General features: G+C 41.8%; 1 long non-coding RNA gene across 1 annotated transcript; it reads right to left on the reverse strand.

The window, feature by feature from the left end:
• Positions 1 to 3816: 3816 nt before the first annotated feature.
• Positions 3817 to 25294, reverse strand: LOC148148747 (uncharacterized). Its single transcript, XR_015758565.1, has 3 exons — positions 25157 to 25294; positions 24811 to 25017; positions 3817 to 3968 (listed from the first exon to the last, which is right to left on the reverse strand). It is a non-coding gene; the product is annotated as an uncharacterized LOC148148747 (long non-coding RNA).
• Between the last annotated feature and the right edge of the window lie 424 nt (positions 25295 to 25718).

Raw genomic sequence — 25718 nt, forward strand, 5'->3', positions numbered from 1 at the left:
AGTCACATGGTATCAGCAGTGAGCTGGCAAGATGGATACAGAACTGGCTTAGTCACAGGAGACAGAGGGTGGTGGTGGAAGCATGCTCTTTGGAATGGAGGTCTGTGATTATTGATGTTCCACAGGGATCAGTACTGGGACCTCTGCTGTGTGTGATCTACACAAATGATTTGGAAGAAAATGTAGCTGGTCTAATTAGTAAGTTTGTGGATGATACAAAGATTGATGGAGTTGTGGATAATGAGCAGGATTGTCAGAGAGTACAGCAGGATATAGATCTGTTGGAGACATGGACAGAAAAATGGCAGATGGTGTTTAATCTAGACAAATGTGAGGTGATGCATTTTAGAAGGTCAGGTACAGGGGAAATTATACTGTGAATGGCCTTAGGAGTATTGATATGCAAAGGGATCTGGGTGTGCAGGTCCATGGATCACTGAAGGTGGCAGCACAGGAAGGTAATGTAGTAAAAAAGACTGATGGCATACTTGCATTCATTGGAAGGGGCATTGAGTTTAAGGATAGACAAGCTATGCTGCAGCTTTTTAGAACTTCAGTTAGAACTTCAGTTGGAATATTGTGTACAGTTCTGGTCATTATACTACCAGAAGGATGTAGATGCTTAGGAGAGGGTGCATAAAAGGTTTACCAGGATGTTGCCTGGTTTGGGGGATTTTAACTATGAAGAAAGGTTGGATAGACTGGGTTTATTTTCATTAGAATGCAGGAAGTTGAGGGGGGTGACCTGACAGAAGTTTATAAGATTGTGAATGACATGGATAGAATGGAAAGTATGAGGCTTTTTCCCAGGGTGGAGGGATAAATTACTCGGGGACACAGGTTCAAGAAGCCGGGGTGGGGGGGAGTGGGAATGTTTAAAGGAGATGTACAAGGCATATTTTCCATACAAAAGGTGGTGGGAGCCTGGAACACACTGTCAGAGGAGGTGGTGGAAGCAGACACAACAGCAAAATTCAAGAGGCACCTGGGTGAATATATGAATATGAAGAGAATAGAGGGATATGGATCCTGTAAATGAAGACAGTTTTAGTATGGAAGGGCAAAATGTGTTTTGGCAGGCTTGGAGGGCCGAAGGGCCTGTTCTTCTGCTGTATTGTTCTTTGCTGTTTGTTCTTAGTTTTTTGGGGGGTTAATTCAAATATCACCATGTGCTGCAGTTAGAATTTGAACCCGTGTCCCTAAAACCTTACTCTGGGGTACTGGATTGTTAGTGCAGTCTTGTTGAGCTGATGCTACCACCTCCCTTCTGTTGTGAAATCATTTAACTATGTAATTTCCAGCCCTCTACAGTGGCTTGAATACTTCGGGAGGTAACTTAACAAGCAATAAACTGTCAGTCAAATGCACACCTCAGAGATTAATTGTTTCAAAATAACTCTGTTCTAGAGCCGTACAGCATTGAAACAGACCCATCAGTCCAACCAGACCATACTGACCCTGTTCCCAAACTAAACTACTCCCACATGCCTGTGTTTGGCCCATATCCCTCCAAACCTTTCCTATTCATGAACTAATCCAAAAGTCTTTTGAATGTTGTAACTGTACGTGCATCCAACACTTCCTCTGACAGGTCATTCCATACAGGAACACTCTCTGTGTAAAAATAAATTACCCCTCATGTCCTTTGTAAATCATTTTCCTCTCACCTTAAAAAAAAAATGCCTGCTAGTTTTGAACTCCCCCACTCTCTGGAAATTACCCATGCCATTCACTTTATTGATTCCCCTCATGATTTTATAAACCTCAATAAAGGCACCCCTCAACCTCCCTTACTCCAGTGAAAAATGTCCCAGCCTGTCCAGTCTACTTTTATATCTCAAAACCTCCATTCCCAGCAACATCCTGGTAAATATTTTCTGAACCCTCTCCACTAGCCTGCCCGTAACAGGGAGACCAGAAATATACACAATACTCCAGAAGAAGTCTCACCAACATCCAGTACAACCTGGACACAATGATCAAACATGGCAGCACAGTGGCTCAGTGGTTAACACTGCTGCCTCACAGTGCCAGGGACCTGGGTTCGATTCTAGCTTCAGACGACTCTCTGTGTGGCATTTGTACATTCTCCCCGTGTCTATGTGGGTTTCCTCCAGGTGCTCTGGTTTCCTCCCACAATCCAAAGATGTGCAGGCTAGGTGAATCGGCCATGTTAAATTGCCCATAGTGTTCAGGGATGTGTAGGTTAGATACATTAATCAGGGGTAAATGTAGGGGAATGGGACTGAGTGGGCTACACTTCAGAGGATTGGTGTGGACTTGTTGGGCCAAATGACTTGTTTCCACATTATGGGGATTCTGTAATTCTTTGACTCTTACAGTCAAAAGTCTGAGCAATGAAAGCAATCGTGCTAAATGCCTTCTGAGTCACACTGTCTACCTGTGAGGCAAATTGCTGATCCATCAAGTTCCACCTCAGGTGTATGCTGTCCTTCTTGGAGACCTTCACTTCCAACCCAATGATGGTAGATTTGAATCCAGTGGGGTAGCAATAGTAGCAAAACAACAGGTCCCTTTTTTTATTTCCAGGCTGCAATAGCTTTGCAAGCCAAAGTGAATGAAATCACAACAGGCCACTTTCACAGATTTAAATGCATCAAACAGCCAGCTTTTGTTGATGCAAAAATAACCTCAAAAATAACCAAAACGAAATTCAGTTCAAGCTCCTCCAGTTTAATAGAGATGGAATTTAGAGGTGTTTGGGACCCATGGGGTAGGAATAAGGTTATTTTTGTTTATGTGAAAACTACAAAGGCCATGATAGTTCAAAAATGCAGATTGATTTTATTTTAAAACATCATATCTCAGACATTCAGTGACAAATGTCACACGAGACCACAGTCATTATAGTCATTGTATGGGATAATGATGGGGGTCTTTGAGATAAGTCTCTTATAGCTAAAGGGATCAAGGGTTATGCAAAGAGGGTAGGATGAGGATATTAAGCTCAATGATCAGCCATGATCATACTAATTGGCAGCACAGACTCAAGGGGCTGAATGGTCTACTCCAGTTCCTATCACCTGTGTTTCTAGAAGCAAAGTGGAAACTGCACAGGTTGGAGCTTTTTGCTCGATAGCCTTACCATCATGTACTGTGTAACAATAAACATCTATTAAAAGTTAGCACTGCTGTCTCACAGTGCCAGGGACCTGGGTTCGATTCCAGTCTCGGGTGACTGGGTGGAGTTTTTACATTTTCTGCATGTCTGTTGGGGTTTCCTCTGGGTGCTCTAGTTTCCTCCTACAGTCCAAAAATGTGCAGGTTAGGTGGATTGGCCATGGGAAATGTCAGATTATGGACATAGGGCAGAGAAGGCTGGGTCTCGGTGGGATTCTATTCAGCAATCAGTACAAACTCGATGGTTTAAATGGTGCCTTTCTGCACTGTAGAGGTTATACGATGATCTTAATTCTGGTTTAATCTTGTATCATAATCCAAAGAACTCACACAAAAAATGATAATGGTGATGGAGACATCAGTCTATAGGAAGGATGTTGTTTAACTTGAAAGGTGTTATGAAGATATGGGTGTACTGTCCCTTTAAGAGAGCTAAAAGCTCGCACCAAGCACCAAGTGTTCTGAATAAAGTAACAATGTAATACCGAAAAGTTCGCAAACTGAATCAATTTTTCCCATTGTTCGGATAGCGTAAGAATGCTTGGACGGCTGTTCACAGCGCACGTGCCAAAGACGAACAGAATGAGATCACACGGGGCCCGAGAGCTTTTGCGTTCAACAAGCGCATAGCAAAGCAGAACAATGAAACCACGTGGTCGCACACGGGCTTTTTGCGTTCGTACCTTCGTTCATACCTTGAATTTCATACGTACGTTGAAGTAAAATTTTATGTACAATCCTGTTCGTAAACCGATTTGTTTGTGAACGGGGTCGATCGTATGTTGAGGCACTACTGTACTTGGTTGAAAGCTAGATAAGCTGGTTGCCTGAAACAAATAAAAATTCAAATTAAGCCAATCAGTTTAAATAATTCCTCAAAAAATACCAAAGTCCAATCAAGTTTGAATTTCGTATATTGACAATCTAAAAAGCCAATGACATAATCCAATGCTTTGAGGGTATAAGACTGGTGAAAATTTAACAGTTGGGAGGAGAACTGCCAATCTGCCAGCATCTGCAGACTGCCTGGAGAATAGCTTGCTTAACTGTATCTTTATCGACCGTGAAACAGAAATCCCTAAGAAAAGAAGACTGAGGAAGAGAAGATTTGACAGCTGGCTGGTTTTGAAAACTTGAATTTTTGGTAAATCTTAATCAGGGGGTTGGGGGGGGGGGGGTTATTGGACTCGAATTATAGAAGAGGAAGGTAAAGGATTGGCTAGAGGAAGGAATTGTAAATAGTTGCTAGTTAATTATTCTCTGTTATACTTTAAGAAATAAAGCAGTTAATTTTTACTTTAACTAGCTCTTGGCTTCTTGAGTTTTTAGAGATTACTGCACGGGATAAATCTTTTCTATGCTGCTGCTTTAAATTAAGCAGGACGGTTTACCCTGTGTCATAACAGTTTGGGAGGATTTGAACATTCTGGGGGCTTTTGTCCACGATTTGAAAAGTTTGGGTCTTAGATTTGTGATTTGAACTGGTTTAGACAGATTTGAATAGATTTGGGGGTATGAAAAATCCCAGCAAATCTAAACACTTGCAGGTCAGTATCCTAGATCTTTAAATAAAACATAGGTGAGACAAGATGTTTAATTTCGGTGACTTATGGTTGATTAAACTGAAAGTGAGAGAAGTGGCTCTTAAGTTTGCTAAAGAAGTTCTGGGATTTGAAGGTGATTCTCAAATTTGCCAAGAAAGTTTAAACGGAAATATAAAGGCCAAACTTTTAGAATTAGCAAAGAAATTAGATTTAACCAAGGACAAATGTAAAGCTGAAATTGTAAGGGAATTACTCAAACACTTAGATGTGTCAGAGAAAGGGGCAAGTGCAGTAGAGGTAGAAAAAACTTAATTTACAATAGAGGAAAATGGAGTTGGAAGATAAACAAAGAGAGAGAGAGAAAAAGAGAACATTCTTAGCTGAGCAAAGAGAGAGAAAAAAAGGGAGAGCGAGAACTTGAACTTGAGAAGTTGCGACTTAGTCAGCAAAGTCAAGTTAACAGGATGGAGATTAAAAGAGAAGGTAGTGATATATATAAATATGTCAAAACTTTGCCACATTTTCATTAGAAAGATGTTTAAGCCTTCTTTATTTCATTTGAAACATTGGCCAGACAGATGGAGTGGTCTGAGGATTTATGGGTAATGCTCGTTCAGACTAAACTGATAGGAAGAGCTAATGAGGTATTTGCTGCACTGTCAGATGAGGGGTCAAGAGATTATGAAGAGGTTAAACAGGCTATTTTAAGTGCTTATGAATTGGTACCAGAAGCATAAAGAAAGTGGTTCAGAAACACAAAGGAGGAACCAGGTCAGACTTATGTTGAGTTCAACAGAATTAAACATAGTAATTTTGATTGATGGGTGCAGGCTTTAAAAATAGATAAGACCTTCGAGTCTCTATAAGTGATTATTCTGCTGGTGGTATTTAAAAATTCACTCCAGAGATGGTAAGAATTCATATGGCAGAACAAAAAGTTCAGGAAGTGAGAAGGGCAGCAGAATTAGCAGATGAATACATGCTTGTGGATAAGACAAGCTTCCGGCCAGTGAGGGATAGAAGTTGGGAGAAGGGGAGAGCCTACACTATTAAACAGAGAGTAGAGAACACTGGTAAGAATTTACCACAGGATAAAAAAGGAGGCCCAAGAGGGTGGAAAGGAGGTGTAAGGACTCTGGTGTTTCCACTGCAGTAAAGTGTGACTCATAAAGTCACAGTGCTGGTCGTTAAAGAAAGGTACTATAGTAAAAGGTGTGGTTAAAGAAGCTAAGCCAGTGGCATTCGTGAAGGTAATAAAGGAGACCCCAAGAAGAGCTGATGAGCTGCAGGAGAGTGCACAGCCTAGGCAGGGGCTGGGTATGGAGTTAGTACCTGATCTCTCCAAAGAATTTGTCACTGTGGGTAAAGTTTACTCAGAAAGAACAGGGGGAGAAGGACAAGAAGTTATAATTTTGAGAGATACAGGACCTAACTGGTCGCTGATACTAAGCAATGAGTGAATATGCACTCTTTCTGATTTTTTACCCAAGACTCTGGTAATTTGTGGGATAGATGGACAGAAATTTAGCATTCCCCTATGTAAGGTTAGGTTGGAGTGCCAACTCAAGACTGGGGAAGTTAGAGTGGGCGTGATTGACAGAGTGTCAGTTCCAGGAATTCAGTTTGTGCTTGGGAATGATTTGGCAGGATCCAAGGTGGGAGTGACATCTCTTGTTCTGGAAAAAATCGAGGAAGACCAAGAAACTGAAGAATTACAACAAAAATGTCCTGGTATTTTCCCAGACTGTGTGGTAACCAGATTCCACAATCCTAAGTCACAGCAACAAGTGAATACTCAAAGAGAAAGATGAAGGAGTTGAGGTTCAGTTAGCGGATACCCTGTTTGATGTAATGGTGTAGGAAAAACCTGAACAGATAGAGGGTCAGACAGAAGCGCTTAGTCCTGACAGACTAAGAGTCTTGCAATAGCAAGACAAGACAATAAAAGATATATATGTGGATGCGTACTTTGAAAAAGAGGCAGAAAATATTCCAGAGGGTTGTTATCTGAAAGATAGAATCCTCAGACGGAAATGGAGACCTCAGCAGGTTAGTGCAGAGGAGAAATGGGCCAAAGTGCACCAGGTTGTGTTGCCAGTAGCATACAGACAGGAGGTGTTCCAACTACCTGTAAGAGGCCACCGGAGGGTATGAAAAACTCAAGCTAAGGTACAAAAACATTTTTATTGGCCTGAAATGCACAAGGATGTGATTAACTTTTGCAACACGTGTTATGCATGCAAAATAGTAGATAAGCCACAGCTGGTAGTAAAACCAGCCACTTTGTTGCCAATTCCTGCATTTGAAGAACCTTTCATGTGAGTTATAATTGATTGTGTCGGTCCCCTCCCGAGAACTAAAAGTGGGAACTAGTACTTGTTGACTGTAATGGATGTGTCTCCCAGATTCTGGAGGAAATTCCATTCTGGAGTATCAAGGCAAAAAGGATGGTAGGGGAGTTAATAGCTTTCTTCACATGGTATGGGAAACCCAGAGAGATTCAGTCGGACCAAGGGTCAAATTTTACTGCTCGGCTATTTAAGGAGGTTGTGGATAGCTTAGGTATATGGCACTTTAAATCCACCCTGAATCCCAGGGAGCTTTCGAAATGTGGCATCAGACCTTGAAGACCATGCTTACAGCATCCTGTCAGGATTACCCAAACGACTGGGAAAATCCCATCCATATTGTTTGCCATAGAGATGTCCCAAATGAATCTACTCAGTTCACTCACTTTGAGTTAATATTCGGTCATGAAGTGAGACGCCCTTTGAAATTAATGAGAAATGGACGGGACCAAAGTTGGAGATCTCACACTTAGATTATGTATTGGAGATGGGGGAGAGATTAAAATAGAGTAGGTGAGTTGGCTAAACAGCAGCTAAAGAAGGCACAGCGTAGAACGAAGCAGATGGCAGATAACAGCTCTAAGACTCGATGTTTTCTCAAGGGGATAAAGTGTTAGGACTGTAACCAATGGTATGAGATCCATTCAAAGCCAGGTTTAGTGGTCCCTATCAAATTGAGAAAAAGTTGAGTCAGGTAAACTATCTAGTAAAGATGCCAGTTAGGAAAAAATTAGGTATCGGATAAGTCATGTGAACATGTTGAAACTGTATTATACCAGAGAGAAAGAACTGGAGAAACAGGTTTTATTTACGGCCCCGCGGAGTGCGGAATCAAATCGACATGATGTGGATTTTGATGTGCCTCAAAATAGATTAAAAAATGAAGTCCTTGAGGAGTGGGATAGGTCAGTGAGCTATCTGTCTCAGGAGCATAGAATGCAGTTGAAAGATTTGTTACTGCAGTATGAGAACATATGTAAGAATCAGATGGGGAAGGCTAAAACTATTGTACATGAAGTAGACATAGGGAATACTGTTCTGATAAAACAACACCCCTATAGGCTTAATCCTTTCAAAGCCAGACAGGTCCAGATAGGGGTGGAAGCCATGCTCAATGAGGCCATCATGGAACCAAGCCAGCGCAAATGGAGTTCGCCGATTGTCTTAGTTCCCAAACAAGACGAGACTCAACGATTCTGCATGGATGATCAGAAGATCATTGCCATTACAAGATCAGACTCATTTCCAATTTCTACATTGGAGGACTGTATCAAAAAAGTCGGACAAGCCAGTTACTACACCAAGTTGGACTTACTGCATGGTAACTGGCAGGTATCTTTATCAGAGACAGCAAAAGAAATTTCTGCTTTTGTAACCCCAAATGGGCTATATCAATTTAAAATGATGTCCTTTGGAATGAAGAATGCACCCGCCACATTCCAAAGGCTCATGGACAGAGTTGCGTCTGGGTTAACAAACTGCGCAGTTTACTTGGATGATGTGGTGATCTTTAGTAAGTCCTGGAAAGATTACATGGTATGGTTGGGAGAGCTCTTCGAACAACTACGAAAAGCAAAACTGCTGATAAACTTAAATAAAACTGAATTCACGAATGCAGAGGTGAAATTCTTGGGACATAACATCAGTCCTAGAAGATTGACCTCACGGAACGCAAAGACAAAGGTCATCGAGGAATTTCCATGACCAACCTCAAAGAAAGGGGTGCTTTGATCCTTCGGACTCTGTGGAATCTATCCAAACTTCAGCTGTGGCGTGGCACCATGAACCAATTTGCTGAAGGTCACAAAGTTTCAGTGGACAGAACGATGCCAGGAGGCATTTGACCATTTGAAATCAATATTAACCACCAAACCAGTTTTCACTACATCAAACTTTTCAAATCCTTTTAAAGTCACCATTGATGCTATTGACATTGGAGTTGGAGCTGTGCTCCTACAGGAAGATGAGGATGGGAATGAACTGTCAGTTGGTTACTTTTCAAAGGAACTCAACATCCCCCAGAGGAAATCCTCCACAACTGAAAAAGAACTATTGAGTTTCGTACTGGCCTTACAACATTTTAACGTGTATGCCACGAACAATGTGTTGGAGATGGTTGTGTACACAGATCACAGTCCAATTACATTCTTAGAACACTTTAAAGACAAGAATATGAGACTATTTCATTGGAGTCTTATGTTACAGACATTTAATTTATGAATCGTACATATTGCGGGTCATAAGAATGTAATTGCAGATGCGTCATTGTGGATTGAACAGATAAAGTTTAGATGAGATTCAACTTTATTTAATGTTATATACAGTTCTATGAGAAGAAGTTAAGGTAAACTTAGATTAAAGTTATATGTATGTTAGGGCAATGTGTTTCAAGAATAAAAAAAAGAAGCCACCTTTTCATTATGATGGTTAATTTTTTCTTAAGTGGAGTGTTATGAAGATGTGGGTGTACTGCATCTTTAAGAAAGTAAAAGCCAGCAGAACTACCTGACACAGTACCAAATGTTCTGAATAAGGTAACAATGTAATACTTGGTCAAAAGCTAGATTAGCTGGTTGCCTGGAAACGACAAAACCGATTTGAATTCAGCTAATTAATTTAAGTTATACCTCGAAAAATACCAAACTTCCATCCAGTTTGAATTTTGTATCCTGACAATCTTGAAAGCCAAATAAGACCAGGGAAAATTGAACATTGAAAATTTAGGGGGAGAACTGCCAATCCACCAGCATCTGCAGACTGCCTGGAGAATAGCTCTCTTAACGGTACCTTTATTGACCAGTGACCTGTGAAACAGAAACCCCTAAAAAAGGAAGACAGAGGAAGAGAAGATTTGACAGCTGGCTGGATTTGAAAACTTGAATTTTTGGTAAATCTTAATTGGGGGGTTTTATCGGACTAGTATTGTAGAAGGGGGAGATTAAATGTAGGTTAGAGAAAGGAGTTGTAAATAATTGTTAGTTAATTATTCTTTGTTATACATTAAAAAATAAAGTTGGGAATATTTACTTTCCCAACTTGATTTCTCAAATTTTCACAGATTACTGCATAGAATAAACTGTTCCTGTTTTGCTGGTTTAAATTAAGCAGGAGGGTTTACCCCATGTCGTAATAAAGGGTTCAGATTTACAATGATTTACAATGATGTTGCCAGAAATGGAGGATTTGAGCAATAGGGAGAGGCTGAATAGACTGGGGTTATTTTCCCTGGAGCATCGGAGGCTGAGAGGTGACCTTGTAAAGGTTTATAAAATCATGAGGGGCATGGATAGGGTGAACAACCAAGGTCTTTTTCATAGGGTGGGGGTGTCCAAATCTAGAGAGCATAGGTTTAGGGTGAGAGGGGAAAGATACAAAAAGGACTTGAGAGTGATGTGTGAATAGAGCGAGTTACCAGAAGACGTGGAGGAAGCTGGTACAATTTCAGCATTATAAAGGCATCTGGATGGGTATATGAATAGGAAGGGTTTAGAGGAATATGGGCCAAGTGCTGGCAAATGGGACTAGGTCAGATTGAGATGTCTGGTGTGAATGAGTTGGACTGAGGGTCTGTTTTTGCACTGGATTACTAGTCTGGAGACCTCTGAGGAGAAATATTCCTCAGATATTCACTCAAATTGAGTGATTTGGTGACTTGCCATGTGTGAGGATCAGCAGTAAAACACTTACCTAATGTGAGATAAAGAAGTTAGAAATTTACCTGAAGTAAAGTGAATTGGAGTAAGGTCTGTAATGACAGCATGTCCACTCCTGTTAAGAAAACTCTCATCTCTACTGCAGCCCTTCCATGCTCCTCAGGAAAGTGTAACATTGTCTTTGACTCTCCACAAAGTGCATCAGGGCTTGGGACTGAGAAGTTGGCTATGCGGGGACATCCGTAGGGTACTTGCTGGAGGGATCAGTTACTGGGGGGAGGGGAGGGAAGTGGGGGAGGAAGTGACTCAGGTTAGAGCTAAAGGGCAGAAGGTTTTGAGGGGATGTGAGTAAAATCATTCTTACCCAGAGCGTGGTGGGAATCTGGAACTCACTGTCTGTAAGGGTGGAAGAGGCAGATGCCCTCATCACATTTAGGAAATATTTAGATGTGCACTTGTGATGACAAGCACAGGAGGCTATTGGCCAAGTGCTGATAAACAGGATTGGAATAGTGATTCTTGTTTTTGAGTGGCACAGACTTGGTGGGCTGAAGGCCCTTCTGTGCTGCAGATTTTTATCACTCTTTGCAGGAGCTCTGGTCTGTCCTCCATCTGTTTAGCAACACACATCAACTAAAAACCTGCTATTCAACAGAATGGATTTGGCACAGGGAACATCCTAGTGACTTCCCATGTTCTCTTTCCTTTACCCAAAAGTAGATTTTTTTTTCTCAGGAAGCTCGCTCCTTATGGTACATCAATGCATGTACATTTTCTTTCTATCTGGAATGAAACTGACCCTGAGCATTAACCTATGTAGAATCCAAACCATTAAAGTGTGACAATACTGAGTGAGTTATCAGCATATTTTGTTGTACACTCAGGATTATCCAGCAAATGCTGTTCACTAGCAGAATCATTTCTAATTTTGGATACAGTGTTGTGGGTTTTGCAAGCACAGACTGGTTGGGTATGATCAGTATTTTGAATGTTGGTAACAGCTGAAGGGATGCGATGTTTGATACAATTCTCTTGTCTTTGATACATGCGTACCTGGCATCACACAAGGGCTGAATTCCTATATCACATTCGCATGATTGGCAGAATGTCCTTTTGGAGAAAGTGAGGACTGAGAGTCAGAGTCAAAAAGTGTGGTGCTGGAAAAACACAGCAGGTCAGGCAGTATCCGAGGAGCAGGACAATCAACGTCTCAGACATAAGCCCTTTATAAGGAATGTTTATTTGGCTTGACCGCAGCATCCAGTAACTGACAAATGCCACCCCTATTGCTACTGCATGGTAACAGTGTGAAATAGCTAGCTTCAGTCATTGCTGAAACACTTGGGAAACCCTACCCTTACTGGATAATCTGTGTTAGACTCACAGAAACAAGAGAGTCTGCCTTAGGCATTTCCTGAGAAATATGTTACAATTTTAGCTGTCCATTGCCAGGAATATTTGGGAATTTCAGATCTGCAGCATCTGTATTTATTTGTTTCATTCCTTTCTTCTATGGATGTAGGTTTGCTCGCTGAACTGGAAGGTTTGTTTTTGGATGTTTTGTGAGCATCATTAGTGAGCCTCTGGATGAAGCACTGGTGGTACTAGTATGGTGGTGAAACATCTGAAAACAAACCTTCCAGCTCAGCGAGCAAATCTACATCCACACATTCAAACTGAGCTACAAATCTTCACAAAACCCTTTCTTTTCTGATATTAGAAATTTCTGATCCAGTTCCCAACCGATTCCCTACCCTTAACAAACAAAACCGCAGTGAAGCACATTATCATGAGCAACCTGTAGATGTGCCAATTCTCCAAGCATGCTTTCAAGCGTTCATATAAATAAGCTTTACAAGGATGTTGCCAGGTTTGGAGGTTTGAGTTTTAGGGAGAGGCTGAATAGGTCGGGTGCTGTTTTCCTTGGAGCATCGGAGACTGACAGATGACTTGGGACCTAAGGGGCAACTTTTTCATGCAGAGGGTGGTATGTGTATGGAACAAGCTGCCAGAGGAAGTGGTGGAGGCTGGTACAATTATAATATTTAAAAGGCATCTGGATGGGCACATGAATAGGAAGGGTTTAGAGGGATATGGGCCAAGTGCTGGCAAATGGGACTAAATTAATTTAGGATTTCTGGTCTGATAAGATTTGTAACCAACAGCATTTATTGCAGATAAAATCTGCAGTAACCCTTAAACTCTCTTTAAACTCCCAAGAATACTCTACTGTAGGCCATTTTGCTCCTTCACAATCTACAGACCCAGAAAATAACACTGTCTTATTCCGCTACAAAACACTGCCCCATGTTAGATTAATAGTTATGGCTTATATTTTAAGTTTAATCAAGAGACATATCTCAAAAAACATACAATCATGAAATAACCCACTCTACTCACTACTCACTACTGCAGACTTTCTGTAGGCCACTTAAAACAAGTAACTTATCTGATTCTGTGCTGTGAATTTCACCCAAACAGTTCCTCCAAGATCAGTTGTGAATTTCTTTGTTCATTTTTCCAGACGCCCTCCGATATCCAGCGATACATGAATTCAAACAGCAAAAGCAGTAATTGTGCAGGTTCATTGTGGTGTCAGTTTCTTTCTCTCTCTGCCCTGCACTGACCTCAGAGGCTGTCAGAGGCTGAATAGCTGGGGAATGTTTTCCCTGGAGCGACGGTCTCCTTCCTATCAAAGATTTTGTGAAACTTGAAAGGATTCAGAAGCAATTTAGAAAGATGTTGCCAGGATTGCAGGATTTGAGCTGTGGGGAGAGGCTCAACAGGCTGGGGCTGTTTTCTCTGGAGCGTCGGAGGCTGAGGGGTTACCTTATAGAGGTTTACAAAATTATGAGGGGCATGGATAGGATAAATAGACAAAGTCTTTTCCCTGGGTTGGGAGAGTCCAGAACTAGAGGGCATAGGTTTAGGGTGATAGGGGAAAGATATAAAAGAGACCTAAGGGGCAACCTTTTCACGCAGAGGGTGGTATGGGTATGGAATGAGCTGCCAGCGGAAGCGGTGGAGGCTGGTACAATTGCAACATTTAAGAGGCATATCGCTGGGTATATGAATAGGAAGGGTTTGGAAGGATATTGGTCAGGTGCTGGCAGGTGGGACTAGATTGGGTTTGCATATCTGGTCTGCATGGATGGGTTGGACTGAAGGGTCTGTTTCCATGCTGTACATCTCTAATACTTATTTGGAAGGAGTGTCATGAAAAAAAAAAACACCCTGTTTCCCTCTCCACAGATGCTGGCAAACTTGCTGAGATTGTACAGCTTTCTGTTTTTATTTCCAATTTCCAGCATCTGCAGTATTTTGATTTTCATTCAGGTGTTAAAATCTGTCCAATCATTTGGAAAGGCTTTGAGGTATAAGTTTTTTATTTTTTTAACTCACAAATTTGAGTGTACAAAATATTTTAATTACTGTTCTTTTAAGCTGACTAATCTCATTGAATCTAGAATAATGTTGATCTGTGGAGGCTTCAATTTTCCCTTTATTATGCAGCAACTTTTTCTTTTTGTCTTCTGTAACTAACAAGTACAGGATGTCATCTGCACAGACACAAGAACTTTGATCATGGAAATTTGTGCTGTAGATTTAAACATGCACAGTGTCTGTTCTAAGCTGAATGCTTCAGTCAGGAGGGAGTTGCCTAATGGTAACTGGGTGACACTTCCCTCATCCCTTATGTTGTTTTAATGTTTGTGCTTGGGGTGTGAGGTTCCTGGAAAGGTTAACATTCATTGTCCATTCCTTAATTATCTCTGAGCAGATGCTGGTGGAACTTCCTCAACCATTATAAAGCAGTTCCCATCAATCTGTCCTCACAATGCTTGTCACAACTGAGAGGGAGTGAGCTGTTAAGAAGTCAACCACATTTCTGAGGTACTGAGATCATGTGCAGCTCAGACTGGATAAAGATGGAAATTTAACTTCCCTAAAGAACATTAGTAAATGTTTTGAATTAAGTTGAATTGAATTAGCTTTATTGTCACATGAACTCAAGTGAGTGCAGTGAAAAGTTTAGGGTCACTGTATTACAGCATCATCTTCAGTACAAAGGTAGGAAGGTACAGATACTCAAGATCAAATTCTTAGGAAACAATAACAAATTATAAAGAAAAGAAATAATCAGTACAGTGTTTATAGGTCAAAGAAATCAATCAGAAAAATAAAGAAGTGAGAGGGAAAAGACTAAGGTGAGAGGGGAAAAGATTTAAGAAGGACCTGAGGGGCAAATTCTTCCCACAGAAAGTTGTGCATATGTGGAATGGGCTGCCAGAGAAAGTGGTTGAGGCAGATATGTGAGCAACATTTAAAAAATATTTGGATAGGTACATGGATGGGAAGGGTTGAGAGGGATATGGTCCAAATGTGGGCAATTGAACAAGCAGAGTGGGTGTCATGGTCAGCACGGATCAGTTTGGGCCAAAGGGCCTGTTTCCATGCTGTATTAATCTAAGGCTGTAAGTAGAATGTTCAGAATGCTAGTCTTTCCGACAACGAGCCTTAAGGAAGACTGCCATCACCTCACCACCGCCTGCACTGTGCCCACCACTTTAGATGCCATCTCTTCACCACTGGGCCCACTTTGGTGCTTTTGAACTCACACTTGCCCTGCAACCAAGAGTCTGCTGTCAGGCCAGGCCACCTCTGGGCCACAAGTTCTCCTCTGGCTGCCAATGTCGTCTTTCTGGCGCCGCCATCTTGAAGAGCTTGCTGCTGCTGACAATGCCGCCCCAATTGCTGGAGGAGCTTTGCTGGCACCGAATAGCAGGATAATGCACTCATCTGCTACCGTCACCTATCAATCAGTTTTCAATCAGCCACCTGGTTATACAGAACTTGAATATTGTTGAAAAGGGACACATTGATGAAACTTTTAGTCTCACACTCATCAGGACAAGATTGTCAAATTTCACCATTTTGCAGTCATATGTCACATGATAAAACCTCACTCAATCACAGTTGACAATCCATCAAAACCATTTATCTTGTAGAACAAATTGTGGTGACTGTTGGAAAGTCTGCCTCTTGCATCTGTTCTGATGAGCATAAGGCAAATCAAGTCTCATATTTCAACAATTTTATGGGTTTTCTCAATGTCTGGTCTAGTAAGATAACCAAACCCTAAAATATTAGCACAAGATCCAGGTTTGTTGTAAATATATGCAAATAAAAGGACAGCAATGTTGTGAACAATATGACAACACTTTCAATTAGTCTTTTAATTTTTAATTTCAATCATCCCTCCGCAAGCAGCTTCATCTGTGAGCTTCTGACTCTCAGTTTCTCAATCATGTATCATGTTCCAGTCTATTGGGAAATTACCCAATTACATAATTCCAAAGCAATTGACACTGACCCTGTAAATGTAGAATTATTGCAACTATTGTGTCATCTGATCACCCATCCAGTGGGCCACATCATAAATCTTTCGATCAAAACTGCTTAGAAGTGAAAAAATGGTACTGATGCACAGTGACTGTAATGTGTGCCATCTATAAGATGTGCTGCAGTAACCCATCAAGGCTCTTTCCACATCACCTCCCAAACCTGTGAGCTCCAGCACTTGCAATGACAAGAGGAGCTGACATATGGGGACACCCCCATCATCACCAAGTCACACACCATCCTGGATGATGAGATGTATTCACTGTTACTTCATCGTCACTGTGTCAAAATGCTGGAACTCCCTTCCTGAAGCTATGTGGGTGGTAGGAGAGGAGGGCAGGGTGGGGGCAGACATATCCCAGGGAGAAGTCCCATTGTCTCCTTCTCATGGGGAAGATAGGAATAGGAAATTGATGTGATAGAACTGCCATTGATGTGCACATCCTGCGAATTCATTGAAATATTTGCCTTCTACAGGAAGGTTAGCAGAACATTAGTTATAAAAGTAATGAATCAATAGCTTTTTGGGACTGTTGTACCTAACCCAAACCTCTCCCTCAAAAAGAAAGAGCAGGATTCTCAATGTCTGGTCTAGTAAGATAACCAAACCCTAAAATATTAGCACAAGATCCAAGTTTGTTGTAAATATATGCAAATAAAAGGACAGGCAGGAGCACAGCATTGAGATTCTCAAAATCCTTAATTCCTCCCCATCAACAGATTATTCAGATTTTGACAATGATATTGCATCCCACTGCACTATTAAGCTACCACTTGGAATCACTTTACTGGAACAAGAAGATAGGAGTCGGCCATTTGACCCTTTGAGCCTGCTCCACCATTCAATATGATCATGGCTGGTCATCAAGCTCAGTACCTTAATTCTGTCCTGCACCCCCCAATCCCTTTTTCCCTTTAGCCTCCATCTTAAAAACACACAATGTTATGGCCTCCACTACTTTCTGTAGTGCTGAATTCCACAAGGTGGTGGTTGATGGGAAATGTTCACCATGGAGTTCAGTTACTTGTGGGGTACTGCATGATTTGGGGCTGTTCGTCGTTTTTATAATTGACCTAGATGAGGCGTAGAAGGATGGGTTAGTAAGTATGTGGATGACACTAAGGTCGGTGGAGTTGTGGATAGTGCCGAAGGATTTTGCAGGTTACAGAGGGACATAGATAAGCTGCAGAGCTGGCTGAGAGGTGGCAAATGGAGTTTAATGCAGAAAAGTGTGAGGTGAATCACTTAGGAAGGAGTAACAAGAATGCAGAGTACTGGGCTAATGGTGAGATTCTTGGTAGTGTAGATGAGTAGAGAGATCCCGGTCTCCATTTACATAGATCCCTGAAAGTTGCCAGCCAGGTTGATAGGGTTGTTAGCTGAAAATGTGTTGCTGGAAAAGCGCAGCAGGTCAGGCAGCATCCAAGGAACAGGAGAATCGACTTTTCGGGCATAAGCCCTTCTTCAGGAATGAAGCCCTTCTTCCTGAAGAAGGGCTTATGCTCGAAACGTCGATTCTCCTGTTCCTTGGATGCTGTCTGACCTGCTGCGCTTTTCCAGCAAACACATTTTCAGCTCTGATCTCCAGCATCTGCCATCCTCACTTTCTCCTGATAGGGTTGTTAAGAAGGCATACAGTGTGTTAGCTTTTATTGGTAGATGGATTGAGTTTCAGAGCCAATGCTGCAGCTGTACAAAACTCTGGTGCGACTGCACTTGGATATTCTGTACAGCTCTGGTCACTGCATTATAGGAAGGATGTGGGACCTTTGGAGAGGGTTCAGAGGAGATTTACAAGGACGTTGCCTGGTATGGAGGGAAGGTCTTATGAGGAAAGGCTGATGGACATGAGGCTGTTTTTGTTAGAGAGAAGAAGGCTGAGAGGTAACTAAATGAGACATGTAAGATCATCAGAGGATTAGATAGGGTGTACAAAGTTAAAAATCACACAACACCAGGTTATAGTCCAACAGGTTTAATTGGAAGCACACTAGCTTTCGGAGCGACGCTCCTTCATCAGGTGATTGTGGAGGGCTCGATCGTAACACAGAATTTATAGCAAAAATTTGCAGTGTGATGTAACTGAAATTATACTTTGAAGAATTGATCGTCTGTTAAGCCTTTCATCTGTTAGAATACAGTGATAGTTTCACTTCTTTCATGTGTAAATCACAAAACCCTTTTTTTTAAAGTTGCATTCTCGGGTTAGCTGTTAACAATGGTGATAGCTAGGCAATATGTTGAAGGTGTTAGCCCCCTGTGTTCTCTGTCTATGACCTGATATTTAGATTGATTCCAATCTAAAAAGTGAGATAACAGAGTTTTACATGAATTCATGCAGTTTTTGAGCTCAGAGTTCTACATGAATGTATATGGTTTTTGAGCAAAGTGCAATGTAACTCTGAAAGTACCAAAAAAATTCACTACACAAAATATATGTGTGCATGTGGGTCTTTGTCTATCTGTGTGTGTGTCTGTCTGGGGTGGGGGTTGTGAGTGTGAGAAAGTGTGTGTGTGTGTAGTGAGTGCAGAGTGTCTTAAGTCTGTGAGGGGGTGCATATGTGGGAGTCTGTGTATCTATAAGGGTGTGTGTGGGTGTCTGTGTGCGTGTCTGTGTGTATCTGTGTCCGTGTGTATGTGAGAGTATGTGTGTGTGTAGGAATATCTGTGTGTGTGTGTGTAGTGCAGTGGTGATCACCTGTAATGTGACATGAACCCAAGGTCTCCAAATCATTAGATAGGTTGGACAGCGAGAGCCTTTTTCCTCAGATGGTGATGGAGGGAACATAGCTTTAAATTGAGGGGTGAAAGATATAGGACAAATATCAGAGGTAGTTTCTTTGCTCAGAGAGTAGTAGGAGTGTGGAATGCCCTGCCTGCAACAGTAATCGAGTTACCAACTTTAAGGGCATTTAAATGGTCATTCAATAAACATCACGAAGAAGAAGCAGCATTCCAAAAACTAATGCTTCCAATTAAACCTGTTGGACTATAACCTGGTGTTGTGTGATTTATAATTTTGTACATTCTGTCACAGGATGTGGACATTGCTGGCAATGCCCACGTTTATTATCCATTTCTAACTGCCCATGAGAAGGTGGTAGTGAGCTGCCTTCTTGAACCACTGCAGTCCTTTTGGTATCAATGGACAATGTCAATGGGAAGAGAGATGTAAAGGACTTGGGAAAAAGCGATATCACAGTTCAGCTACAACTCCCTAAAGGTTCTCCTGAAGGCTGTCCAGGAGAGAAGGAAAGTTCATTTCCTAATGGAAGGCAACAAGAGCCCATCCTGATTGGGAAAGACCGTCTGATTGGAGTAGCTGTGGAAACCAATGGCCACGAACAACTCAAGAGAACCTGGCTCTCGAGGTGTGAGAGGGTGAACGAGCTGCTGCCCTGTCATGGACTGCACAACTACCACTCAGTGCTTCATTGCTCAGTGTGAGTGAAGCAGCATTGTAAACCACTGCAGAGGACCATCAAGCACAGTTAAGAATGCACCTTCATCAGCTGCTTCATCAATCAACATTTATCACTGCAACAGCCAGTATAGCACAACATGTACTGTAGCACTACAAGTTTTTACATTTCTGCCAGGGTTCATATTTAAAACATAAATGAACCAAAATGCTCAACAATTAACACACCATCAACTCACTGACCTTAGGAGAATATATGTATCTAAGAGCTTCTTACCAATGGTTTGCATGGGACAAGATCAAAATCACAGAAGTTGGCCTCAGTGTGAATACCTCACAAATATCTCAGGCATGTACACCACAAATCTTACTGAATTGTAGCAACTTTAGCTCTTTGAAGACCCTGAACCACTTTTCATTAAATTGTTCACCCTCAACTCTCCCCCTGTAAAATTCACTTCCCTTTTCCCCCGTCACTCCCCTCACTTTAGTTGGCTTTCTCCTTTTCTGTCCTTATTCAATCTCTGCCCACAGTGACTTGTTACTCTAGTTATTCTTGCCCTTGGCACTGACCATATTCCCATCTGGAATACCATCCCAGTTTATCTTTGGATTGTCACTTATTCAGTTATTGCCATCCCAGCTGATGGTGCTACTGGGCAAGTCAGAACCAAGAATAAAACATAGGAACAGAAGAAGTAGGCCATTCAGCCCTTCAAATCAGCCCCACAATTCAATATGATCATGGTTGGTCAAACATTTGCATGCATGTTACTTACCTCATTCACATAGACTTCTGGCATGAGGCTTGAACAGCCCAGCTTCCCAACACAGAGGGAAAATGCTGCTAAATGAGCCAGGGTTGACACTAACTTGTTTTGATAAGGTTATATGCTGAATGTTTTGCTTTGCTATTTCATAGAGATTAGTCACTGAGATATATCCACGTGAGGCTGTGGATGTTCTTTAGCACAAAAGTTGACTTTATGAAGGAAACTACAAAAACAAAATAGCTGTCTAAACAAAACAGAGTTAGAAACTTCTTAAAGCACACAGCAAATAAAAGTTTTATTCTGTTTTATAGCAATATCCATTACAGAGACTTGAATCCAGAGGAATAATAACATTAATTTGAACACTTTAGGTTTCTACTCATCTTAATGCTAAAGTTTATTTGCTATTGACAATAGAGACAATTTGATGAATCCTTTCTGAGTCTGCCAACATGAATCCCTCACAAGTGAGAGCTTAAATCATTTTTTTCAGTTCCAATGACCATTAGAGCTCAATCTACATTCCAATATTCACATTAATCTATTTAAAAATACACCATTTATCACATAGTTCTTTCTATTTTATTCTTCCTCCTCAGTGTACCTAATTACCCCTTTGTGTTCCCTAACACTAATATGGAGCTCATATCCTGCTTTCCTCTTTCGCTGTTGCTCTCCTCTCTGCATCCCAGTTTGCTTTCTCATTTTATCTGGGACCCCTGGATGACCATGCCCAATAAGATCCACTCCCCATGTCTCCTTTTTCCCTCAGTCTATCTTTCCATTAATCTTGTCTTCTGACCTCTCCCTTCTTTGATGAATTCCCTTGCAGTTTTACCCTGCTTGCCAGCCCTGGTCTGTTTAACTGGCATCAGTTAAAAATCATACAACACCAGCTTATAGTCCAATAGATTTATTTGCAAGTCCAAGCTTTTGGAGCACTCTTCCTTCGTTAGGTAGCTGGGAGCTGCACTCCGAAAGGTAGTGCTTAGAAATAAACCTGTTGGACTATAACCTGGTGCAGTGTGATCTTTAACTTTGTCCACCCCAGTCCAACACCAGCTCCTCTACATCAGAGCTGGCATCAGTCTGTAAGACTGTCTTGCTTGGCCATGTTTGTCACCCTGATTCACCTTCAATCTTTACACTGTTAATAGTTAAAACATCAAGCACAACGGTACATGACTGAAACTTCTCATGAGCTGATTGACCTGGTTAGATATTACCAATACTTTAGGTATTTGAGTCCAGTAACAGCTTGGTTATGAAGGAACCAATTAATAGAAGAAGTTTGCATAGACCAGAACTTGGAGGAAGATGTCAACCCCTTTTGATTCTTCACCTTTCTCATAACACGGTGGCTCTGTGGTTAGCAGTGCTGCCTCACAGCACCAGGGACCCGGGTTCAATTCCAATTTCAGGGACTGTCTGTGTGGAGTTCGCATGTTCTCCCCGTGTCCGCGTGGGTTTTCTCTGGGTGCTCCAGTTTCCTCCCACAGTCCAAAGATGTGCACGTTCAGTAGATTGGCCATATTAAATTTCCCTTAATGTTCATGGATGTGTAGGTTAGGTGCATCAGCCTTGGGAAATGTTGGGTCTGGGTGAGATGCTCCTTGAAGGGTTGCTTTGGGCTTGTTGGGCTAAATAGCCTGTTTCCACACTGTGGGGACTCTATTCTACAATACTGCTTTCAGTTCTGGGCATTTTATTTAAGGATGGATGATAAAGCCCTGAAGAGATATCAAAGGAGATTTGTTAAAATGATACCAGGAATGAAGGATTTTACTCACTGGATTGTACTTACTGGAATTTAGAAGTATGAGGAGAGTGTCTCATAGAAACACTTAACATCCTGATGGGACTGGCCAGACTATATATGGAAAGAATATTGCAAATGTTGGGGAAGTCCAGAACTAAGGATCATAGTCTAAGAATAAGGGATAAACCATTCAGGACTGAGATGAGGAAGAATTTCTTCACTCGGACAGTTGTGAACCTGTGGAATTCTCTTCCACAGGAAGCTGTTGGGGCCAGTTCATTCGATAGATTCAAGAGGGAGTTGGACATGGCCCTTGTGGCTAAAGGGATCAAGGGGTATTTGGAGAAAGCGAGAATAGGATACTAAGAGTGCATGATCAGCCATGAATGGTGGTGCAGGCTCAAAGGACTGAATGGCCTACTCCTGAACCCATTTTTTATGTTTCTATGATAAATATAAAGAAAGATTTGAGAGATTGGGCTTATTCTCCATAGAGCAGAGACAATTAATAGGTGACCTTACTGAGGTATTTGAAATAATGAACATTTTTGACAGAGTAAATAAGGGTATGCTGTTTCCACTCATTGGTATATCAGTAAATCAGGGTCACAATTTCAAGATTGTCAGCAAGACAGCTCAGAGTGACATGAGAAGAAACTTCTTTACTTTTGAATTGTTAGAATTTGGAATGTACTGTCTGGGAGAGCGACGGAGGCAGATTCCAAAGGAGACTTCAAAAGAGAGCTCAATATATCTTTGAAATGGTTGAATTTAATGGGATACAAAGGTAAGGCTGAAGACTGGGACTGTTTGGGTAGCTCTTTCAGGAGCCAGTACAGGCACAATGGGTTGAGTGGCCCCTGTCTGTACTGTCAAATTCTGTCATTCTAGCACAAGTTAACAAATCACATTTAAGGAGTATTTAGATGTACAGTTGTGATACCAAGGCATATAGGCCAAGTGCTGAAAAATGGGACTAGAATAGTTAGATGGCTGGTTTTGATGGGTGAAGACATGACCAAAAGGGCCTTTTTCTGTGATGTGAATCTCTATGTCTCTGTGACATGGGGACTGTGCATTTATATATCTCAGAGGCCTTGGTTTAAAAGTTCACGCCATACATCAGAGACTTGACCACAAAAGTCGACGCTGACACCCCCGGTGACATATTTGCATTTCTTGGCTCCATCTTTCGGATCTGATAATAAATCAAATCCCAATCATCTCTCTCAGGTAGGCAGAAGAGTTCCCAAAGCACCATGTTGTTAAAAAAGCCAGGAGAGTTATCCCTGGTGCCTTGGACAATGCTCCCTTAATCAGCACCATAAGTAAACATACCTCATCAATATCATATTTCTGCTTATGACATCTTGCGGGGCATAGGTTGGTATGCTGTGTTTTTGTGAAGTGTGGCAGTGATTAGAATGTGTTCCACTGGCTGTCAAATGCTTTGAGACATTCTGAGGTCAGGTTCGAAATAACAAAATACCAGTTTTGCTTTTCTTTTGCTGAGGCTTAATTTTTACTTGGGACCAAGCAGCCACTCCAAACCAAAATGAGGAAGACAAATTCAACTTTTTGGCACCATAGTTGGTCAGGGAAATAAAATGTTTAAAGATAAAAGCATAATTAAGAACAGGAAAAGGGACAGGATGAGGCCATTCATCCAGTCAAGCCTGCCTTGCCATTCAATACAACCATGACTGATCAAACACTTCAATGTCAGATCTAGCAGCTCAAGACTGGGCATCCATGAGGCATGGTGGGCCCTTAACAGCAGCAAAACTGTACTCCAGCACAAGCTGTAGCCTCATGGTGCAGCATATCCCCCACTCGACCATTACCATCAAAGCAGGGCTTCAGCACTGGTTCAATGGAGAGTGCAGGAGGGCATGCCAGCAGCAGCATCAGGCATACCTCAAAATCAGATGTCAACCAGGAGAAGCCACCAAACAGGACTACTTGCATGGCAAACAGCATAAGCAGCAAGTAATAAACAGAGTTAAGCGATCCCACAACCAACAGATCGGATCTCAGTTCTGCAGTCCTGCCACATCCAGTCGGGAATGGTGATGAACAATTAAACAACACAATGGAGGAGGAGGCTCCACAAGTATCCCCATCCTCAATGATGGAAGAGTCCAACACATCAGTGGAAAAGATAAGGTTGAAGCTTTCACAGCAATCTTCAGCCAGAAGTGCTGAGTGGATGATCCACCTCAGCCTCCTCCAGTGAATGGGTATCAGTGGGCAAACGCTCCAGTGATTAGAGTCATACCTGGCATATAGGAAGGTAATTGTGGTTGTGTGAGGCCAGTCATCTCAGCTCCGGGACATCTCTGTAGGAGTTCCTCAGGGTAGGTCATAGACCCAACCATCTTAAGCTGCTTCATCAATGATCTTCCCTCCATCATAAGGTCAGAAGTCGGAATGTTTGCTGATGATTGCATTGTGTTCAGCACCATTCATGACTCCTCAGATACTGAAGCAGTTCATGTTCAAATGCAACAAGATCTGGGCAATATTCAGGCTTGGGCTGATAAGTGGCAGGTAATGTTTGCCTCATAAATGCCAAGCTATGACCATCACCAATAAGACACAAACTAACCACTACTTCTAGACATTCAATGGTGTTACCATCACTGAATACGCCAGTATCAACTTTCTGGGAGTTATCATTGATCAGAAACTCAATTGGAGTAACCACATAAACACAGTGACTACAAGAACAGGTCAGCAGCCAATAATACTGAAGCAAATAACTCACCATCTGACTCTCCAAAGCATGTCCATATCTCAAACACACAAGTCAGAGTGTGATGGAACACTGCCCAGTTGCTTGGATGATTGCAGCCCGAGCAACCCTCAAGAAGCTTGACACCATCCAGGACAAAGCAGCCCACTTGATTGGCGCTGCATCCACAAGCATCACTCCCGCCACCACCAATGCTCAGGTAGCAGCAGTGTGTACTATCTACAAGATACAATGCAGAAATTTACCAAAGATCCTTACACAGCACATTCCAAACCCAGAAACACTACCATCTAGAAGGACAAGGGCAGTAAATATATGGGAACACCACTGTCTCTCAGTTCCCCTCCAAGTTACTCACCATCCTGACTTGGAAATATACTGCCGTTCCTTCACTGTCACTGGGTCAAAATCCTGGAAGTCCCCCCCAATGGCATCATGGGTCAACCTACAGCAGGTGGACTGTAGTGGTTCAAGAAGGCAGCTCACAACCACCTTCTCAAGGGGCAACTAGGGATGGGTAATAAATGCTGGCTCAGCCAGCGATGCCCACACCCCACAAAATGAATAACTAAAAACAAAATGTCTTTTTACCCAGCCCAACGTCATAACCCTGAATGCAATTGGTAATCAGAAATCTATCAATCTCTCCCTTAAACTTCAAGACTGCATTTCCACAGTCCTCTGTGGCAGAGAATGTTAAAGGTTCACAATCTTCGGAATTAAAATAAATTGTAATAAACGTTTAGCAAAAATTAAAATCTGTTCTGCAAACTGATTTGTTGAACAAAGCAAAAACAAATCTTCCAGATTGGTGATTATAGCAAGATTTAATAATTGAGAGAGTTTGCAACTGAAATGACCTATGATGAAACTTGAACCCTGCTTTTGCGGTTAATAATTAATGTTCTTCGAGATCAACA

This window comes from Chiloscyllium plagiosum, unplaced genomic scaffold (genome assembly GCF_037043375.1).
Source record: "Chiloscyllium plagiosum isolate Xiang-an unplaced genomic scaffold, Cpla_swu_hap1 HiC_scaffold_11, whole genome shotgun sequence".
In the NCBI taxonomy this organism is placed as follows: domain Eukaryota; kingdom Metazoa; phylum Chordata; class Chondrichthyes; order Orectolobiformes; family Hemiscylliidae; genus Chiloscyllium; species Chiloscyllium plagiosum.